We start from the raw sequence: 7,935 nt of genomic DNA, 5'->3' as shown, positions 1-7,935 counted from the left end.
AAATTTCCTGAACAAAACACCAATGGCTTATGGTCTAAGATCAAGAATCGACAAATGGGACCTCATAAAACTGCAAAGTTTCTGTAAGGCAAAGGACACTGTTGTTAGGACAAAACGCCAACCAACAGATTGGGAAAAGATCTTTACCAATCCTACATCTGATAGAGTGCTAATATCCAAAATATACAAACAACTCAAGAAGTTAGACTCCAGAAAGACAAATAACCCTATTAAAAGTGGGGTACAGAGCTAAACAAAACATTCTCAGCTGAGGAATATCGAATGGCCAAAAAGCACCTAAAGAAATGTTCAACATCCTTAGTCATCAGGGAAATGCACACACCTCACACCAGTTAGAATGGCTAAGATAAAAAACTCCGTATTGAACTTGAGTTGGAAACGACAAGTCTGGTCTTAAAATGGAGGGCCATGATCCAAAGGAACCAGAGCAGCTGAGAAAGCTGTTTATTGGTGGTCTGAGCTTTGAAACCACAGATGATAGCTTAAGAGAACATTTTGAGAAACGGGGCACACTTACAGACTGTGTGGTAATGAGAGATCCTCAAACAAAACATTCCAGAGGCTTTGGTTTTGTGACTTCCTCTTGTGTCGAAGAGGTGGATGCTGCAATGTGTGCTCGTCCACACAAGGTTGATGGACGTGTGGTGGAACCAAAGAGAGCTGTTTCTAGAGAGGATTCTGTAAAGCCTGGTGCCCATTTAACGGTGAAGAAGATTTTTGTTGGTGGTATTAAAGAGGATACAGAAGAATATAATCTGAGAGACTACTTTGAAAAGTATGGCAAGACTGAAACCATAGAAGGAAGACAGGCAGAGTGGGAAAAGAGAGGATTTGCTTTTGTAACTTTTGATGATCAGGATACAGTTGATAAAATTGTTGTTCAGAAACACCACACTATTAATGGGCATAATTGTGAAGTGAAAAGGGCCCTTTCTAAACAAGAGATGCCGTCTGCTGGATCACAGAGAGGTCGTGGAGGTGGATCTGGCAACTTTATGGGACGTGGAGGAAACTTTGGTGGAAGAGAAGGCTATGGTGGTGGAGGTGGTAGCAGCAGAGGCAGTTATGGAGGTAGTGGTGATAGATATCATGGATTTGGAGGTGATGGTGGCAACTATGGTGGTGGTCCTGGTTACAGTAGTAGAGGAAGTTATGGAGGTGGTGGACCAAGGTGGTGGATAAGGTGGTGGAGGAGGAGGATATGATGGTTACAATGAAGGAGGAAATTTTGGTGGAGGTAACTATGGTGGTGGTGGGAACTATAATGACTTTGGAAATTATAGTGGACAGCAGCAATCTAATTATGGACCCATGATGGGGGCAGTTTGGGTGGAAGAAGCTCAGGCAGTCCCTGTGGTGGTGGCTATGGATCTGGAGGTGTAAGTGGTGGATGCGGTAACAGAAGGTTTTAAAATAAAACAAACAAATGACTACAGTTCTCAGCAGGAGAGAGAGCGAGAAGTTGTCAGGAAAGTCGCAGGTTACTTTGAGGCAGTCGTCCTAAATGCATTAGAGGAACTGTAAAAATCTGCCACAGAAGGAATGATGATCCCTAGTCAGAAAAGTTACTGCAGCTTAAAGAGGAAGCCCTTCTTGTTCAGGACTGTCATAGCCAGAGTTTGCAAAAAGTGCAGCTATCAATTAATGCAATGTACTGTCAATTAGATGTACATTTCTGAGGTCTTTATCTGTTGTAGCTTTGTCTTTTTCTTTTTCTTTTCATTACATCAGGTATATTGCCCTGTAAATTGTGGTAGTGGTACCAGGAATAAAAATTAAGGAATTTTTAACTTTTCAATAAAAAAAAAAACCTCAGGTGACAGCAAATGCTGGCAAGGATATGAAGAAAGAGGAACACTCCTCCACTGTTGGTGGGATTGCAGACTGGTACAACCATTCTGGCAATCAGTCTGGAGGTTCCTCAGAAAATTGGACATTCCACTACCTGAGGACCCAGTTATACCTCTCCTGGGCATATACCCAAAATATGCTCCAACATACAACAAAGACACATGCTCCACTATGTTCATAGCAGCCTTATTTATAGTAGCCAGAAGCTGGAAAGAACCCAGATGCTCTTCAACAGAGGAATGGATTCAAAAAATGTGGTACATCTACACAATGAAGTACTACTCAGCTATCAGAAACAATGACTTCATGAAATTCATAGGCAAATGGAGTGAACTAGAAAATACCATCCTGAGTGTGGTAACTCAATCACAGGAAAAAACACTTGGTATGCACTCATTGATAAGTGGATATTAGCCAAAAAGCTCAAATTACCCAAGATGCAATCTACAGACCACAGAAAGCTCAAGAAGAAGGATGACCAAAATGCAGATGTTCCCATTCCTTCTTAAAAGGGAAAAAAATATCCATAGGAGGGGATATGGAAGCAAAGTTTAGAAGGAACGGCCATTCAGAGCCTGTCCCACATGTGGCATATATATATATATATATATATATATATATATATATATATATGTATCCACCAAAACTAGATAAGATTGATGAAGCTAAAAAATGCATGCTGAAAGGGACGGGATATAGATCTCTCCTGAGAGACACATCCAGAGCATGTCCAATACAGAGGTTAATGCTAGCAGCAAACCACTTGGGGGGGGATGAATTAGAGGAAGGATTGAAAGAGTTGAAGGAGCTTGCAACCCCATAAGAACAACAATGCCAACCAACCAGAGCTTCCATGGACTAAACCACTACCACCGAAAGACTATACATGGACTGACCCAGAGCTCCAACTGCATATGTAGCAGAGAATAGCCTTGTTGGGGCACCAGTGGAAGGGGAAGCCCTTGGTCCTGCCTAGGTTGGACCCCCAGTACAGCGCAATATGGGAGGGGGGCAGTAAGCAGGATGGATGGGCAGAATACCCGTATGGGGGAGGGGAAGGAGAGGGGGGCTTATGGACAGGAAACCGGGAAAGGGAATAACATTCGAAATGTAAGTAAAGAAATATGTCTAATAAAAAATTTTAAAAAAGAAACCAACCTGAGCTATAAGAGACTCTATTATGAGAGAAAGAGAGGGGAGAGGGGGAGGGAGGAAGGGAGGAAGTAAGGAAGAAAAAAAAGAGAGAAGGAAAGAAAGTAAAGAAAACAAAGGAAGACTTTTTTCATAAATGGAATAAAAGAACTATCAAAGTAGAAAGGTATTAGGAAGAGGAAAGAGGTCAGAGAGGTCGAGGGAATATCTGAGAGTAAGCAAGGGGTGAATATGATAAATATGTATGCTACATGCATCTGTGAAAAAGCCAGGATGAAATTTTTTGTGTAAGTAATATACACTAATTAAAATGGGACCAAAAAGAGTGGCAGAGTTGAATGACTATGAGAGCATGATGCTTGAGGCTTAATAGAGTTTCCATTTGCCCTTTAACACAGACAGTGCAGCTGTCTGTCTCTAGTTTGCTAACTTGCCTGCATACGGTTGTATTTTACAAGTCACAAACACACGCACACACACACACACACACACACACACACACACACACAGACAGACACACACATCCTGTATAAGATAGATCCATTTCCTTTACACAAACAACCAACTCTTTCTTTAATTAAATAGGTCCATTCCCTAGACAAACTGTACTTGCATCCAGAGCTGATTTGACGCAGAAAACCCACATCTGCAGGAGAAGAAATCATCAACTTTCACTTCAAATGCTTTGATGATGTTTCTTAAAGACGGCTGGATGGTACTCAAAGGCACTTGCAACAAGTGCCTTCACCAAATGTTGCCACGTTCCTACTTGAGTTGCTCTTAGAAGACAGAACCAGGTATCTATAAAAGCAATGTAACTCGTCAAAGAGGCGTGTTCCACTCCGCCCACTGGTTCAGTGGTGCGAGGGGAAGTGCAGAGGGATTAACCCCCTCTCTACATTCAGTAATTCCCTCAGTCAAAAATCTTTATTTACAATCTACCATGCAAAACTTTTCTCTAATTTTAATGAGTCATAAATGTTTCTGAAATGCCCCTGCCCTTTGCACAGAGGAGGAAACATACTTTTCTTTGTGATTCTGTTTCATTGTGGCACCAGAGAGGGACTAAAATTGCTCTCCGACATACCTTTATGAGTTCTAACAAATTAAATGGATACAGACACTGGTGGGGTTGGGGGGTCTCACCCACCTTTTCCCTCTGCTCTGCAGAGCCTTCCCACTATGCAAGCATTGTTGGACAGCTCCATGGTGGTTTACAGAGATGCCAGAGAAGGAAGGCTGTGGCTGAACTCAATGACCCAGGGCTGCCTTCACTGTGACTCTCTCTTTTCTCTTGCTCTCTTCTTCTCTTCCCTCTCTGTCCCCTCTCTTCCCATTCCCCTTCCCCCTTTCTCTCCATGTGCTCATGACTGATCTCTCTCTCTCTCTCTCTCTCTCTCTCTCTCTCTCTCTCTCTCTCTCTCTCTCTGCCTCTACTACCCCTTCAACTCCCCTCCCCATGCCCTAAATAAACTCTTTTCTATACTTAAAAAAAAATCACCGTGCTTTGGCTTGTTTACAGTTCCTCCTAGTGGCTGTGAACCTTCCCTCTGAGTCCTGACTTCTCTACCCACCCAGTCCTGCTGCCTGTGTTTCCTGCAGCTGGGGACTGAAAGCCACCAGGTTTCCTGGAAGAGTGGCATCATAGTACATCTTAGTGTGAGCTGTTAGGATTTAGAGTCACCATGGAAATAAACCTCTGGGCATGTCTTTAATGGAGTTTCTAGATTGTAATAACTGAGATGGGAAAATTCATCCTTCTTAAAATGTGCGTATCACCATTTCATGGTTGCAGTATTGGACTGAATAAAGGGTATCTTAGGGAGGGCTCTCGTTGCTGAGAAGAGACACCATGACCAAGCCAACTCTTACAAGGGACAACATTTAACTGGAGCTGGTTTTCAGGTTCAGAGGTTCAGTCCATTATCATCATGGCAAGAAGCAGGACAGCATTTGGGCCAATATGGTGCTGGAGAAGGAGATGAGAGTTCTACCTCTTAATCCAAAGGCAGCAGCAGGAGACTGTCTTGGTCAGACTTAAGCATATATATGAGACCTCAAAGCCCCGCCTCCGTAGTCACACCCTTCCCCTAACGAGGCTCTTAATAGTGCCACTTCCCTTAGGCCAAGTATATTTGAACTACCACAAAAGGAAAATTGAAGTGGGAACTCATCTCTCTCTACTCCCTAGTGTGAAGCCAGTGTGAACAGTGCCCCAAGCTCCCACTGCCCAGTGTCCACACATGATGGACCCTTGAACTATGAGCCTAAATAAACTCCCCCTTCCTTAAGTGAGTTGTTCCTATTGAGAGGCTCTTGCTGGAATTAGCCATGTGGTCTTTACATTCTGGAACCCCAATGATCCATTCTGATGGTCAAATACCTCTATTTCTGTTAGCTTTACAAATACGCACTGAGACTGACCTCAGCTGCCTCCAGGCATCTCTTGTGCTTGGGACATTGTTGGCCTTCCTGCCCAAAGATTGAACCTTGAGTACAGGATCAGAGGATGTTGAGGTAACTTCTGTATCTTTCAAACCATTCCTACTTATCCTATTTGGGTCTGATGCAGAATTACAAATTCCTAATATATGTGAACAATCGTCATTTGCTTTTGTAAGAAATGCTAAATCTACACAAGTCAATTTAAATATTATCAGAATAAATAGATCATATTATGTTTCCGAAACAAAAGAGCCTTACTGCTTATATCTTGTTTTGAATTTAGTGACTCCCTCCCCACAGAAAGAGATCATTGGATAATTTCAATAAGCATGTTAATCTGAAATGAGAATATTCCTCTAAAAATTGAAATGAATTACCCAGATTAATAAAAAATCATTACAGCCTTGTAATGGTCAATTTTGATGGTCAACTTGACACAATCTAGAATCACCTAGAAAGAAAGTTTCAGGGAGGAACTGTCTGAGTCAGGGTGACCTATCAACACATCTGTGTGTGTTGGGCAGAGGGGTGTTGGTTAGGGTGAGATAGGAAAACACTGCTTACTGTGGGTGGCACCATTCCCTGGGTTTGGGCCCTGGACTGCCTAAGAGGAGAGAAAGAGCTGAGCACAGCTATGCATGCAGATGATTTTTTGTTCCCTGCTCTAGACTGGGACATGATTAGCTGTTCAGATGCCTACTGTTGTGACTTCCCTGCTTTGTGTACAATAATCTGGAAATGTAAGCTAAAAAAAAATAACTTTTCTCCCTGACTTGCTTCTTCCAGGTATTTTATCACAGCCAGAGGAAACAAAATTAAGACAGTGAACAGAATTGTTCACATTATAAGCTGGTCCCATAAAAGCTGCTTACCCCTTCCACTGTGTGAGGATACAGCAAGAACACCCCTCTATGGGCATGGGGCATGAGTACGTTAGCAGAGCACGTGCTTCGCATGCCCGAAGCCCTGTGCTCCATCTCCAGCACTGTAGGGTAAAGTCCAAGCTTACTTCCTGGTTTTGAAAGCCCACCAGGGCTGGAGAGATGGCTCAGTGGTTAAGAACACTGACTGTTCTTCCAGAGGTCCTGAGTTCAAATCCCAGCAACCACGTAGTGGCTCACAATGATCTGTAACAGGATCTGATGCCCTCTTCTGCTGTGTCTGAAGAGAGCAACAGTGTACTCACATATATTAAATAAATGAATAAATCTTAAAAATAATAATAATAATAAAAAGAAACCCTACTAATCCCTGTATCTACCCCAAGAACAGGCTATATAATCCCTCCAATTCCAGGCAACCCCAGACAGCTCTGCACTTTATAAATCCTGTTTCCTGCTCAGTTCTTTGCTGTCTCTCACCTAAGCAGTAGTCGCAATCCTGTATCTCTCCCAATAAGACTCTTCTATGAGGCTGGTTGTGTAGCGTGACTTCGTGGTATTCCTTGTCTCCAGACAGCCAGGTTATTGTTCCCTTCAAAAGGGCAACACTTGTTCTGGGTAAACTGCATAGACCAGGCATGGTAACCACACTCGTATCCCAGTACTGTATAGGGGAGGCAAACTTAAAGTTTCTTTTGCTACATAGAGAATTTGAGGTCAGTCTAGGCTAGAGATCTGTCAAGAAGACAAAATGAAAGAAAGAAGGATACAGAGGGAGGAAAATATATATCTAAACTAAACATATATGACATGGATCCCAATTCAATGCTCAGATAACTAACTATATGCTACCCAGAAAATAACTGGTAGTCAAGTATGATGAGAGACAGTTCCATGTGTGTTAGACTGACTGCACTTTGAGCAGCAGAATGTGTAACATTCCATTCCCCTCACAAAAATGTCTCCAGTTATATGTGAGTACAAATAAAAGTGTTCTTATGAATTGCACCATCTCCCTCAGTAGTCACACTGCCCCCATGGGAGAGTCACAAAAGTGTCACCCCTATTGGATAACCACCTTACACGCTCCCCAAGACCCCTGCTTCTGCCTTGTGTTGATTCAGTCACTGAAAAATACTCCTCATCTCTCCTGCACTTAAAATGTTTAGAGGAACAATTTCATTTACCAAGCATGTTCCGATTTTTCCATGTCATCTCCCAAAACAGCACAGAAGAGTATCCATCTACAGAACATCGGCTTTGTATTACCTAGATGTGATTTGCACTCTGGGGCCTGTGCCTAGGTTATATACAAATGGAATTGTAGCTGGACTTCTGGCCATTTTGTAAGTTATTTCCACCACCCTTCTCCACTCCTATCCCTTCCAGCCCCCTAACACTAGTTAGGAGAGAAAGAAGGCTGGAGGGGAAAGGTTCTCTAGACTACTTCCTACTGATTAGAGGTGTCATGTTCCTTGGGACAACTTTGATCTTTGTTGTCAGGATATCTCCAGTCAGCAACCAACCACCAGCAAGGCAAGGGGAGAAGCAGCAGCCACAACTCCTCTCAGGACTCTAGCATTTT

The 7,935-nt window shown here is 42.8% G+C and overlaps 1 pseudogene; it reads left to right on the top strand.

The window, feature by feature from the left end:
* The first annotated feature begins 419 nt into the window (after positions 1–419).
* Hnrnpa1-ps50 (heterogeneous nuclear ribonucleoprotein A1, pseudogene 50) lies at positions 420–1,433 on the top strand (annotated as a pseudogene).
* Positions 1,434–7,935: the final 6,502 nt, after the last annotated feature.

The sequence above is a fragment of the Rattus norvegicus genome, chromosome 13 (assembly GCF_021556685.1).
Source record: "Rattus norvegicus strain SHRSP/BbbUtx chromosome 13, alternate assembly SHRSP_T2T, whole genome shotgun sequence".
Lineage (NCBI taxonomy): Eukaryota > Metazoa > Chordata > Mammalia > Rodentia > Muridae > Rattus > Rattus norvegicus.
Note: the sequence above shows the minus strand (reverse complement) of the source record. Positions and strands in the feature narration are given on the sequence as shown.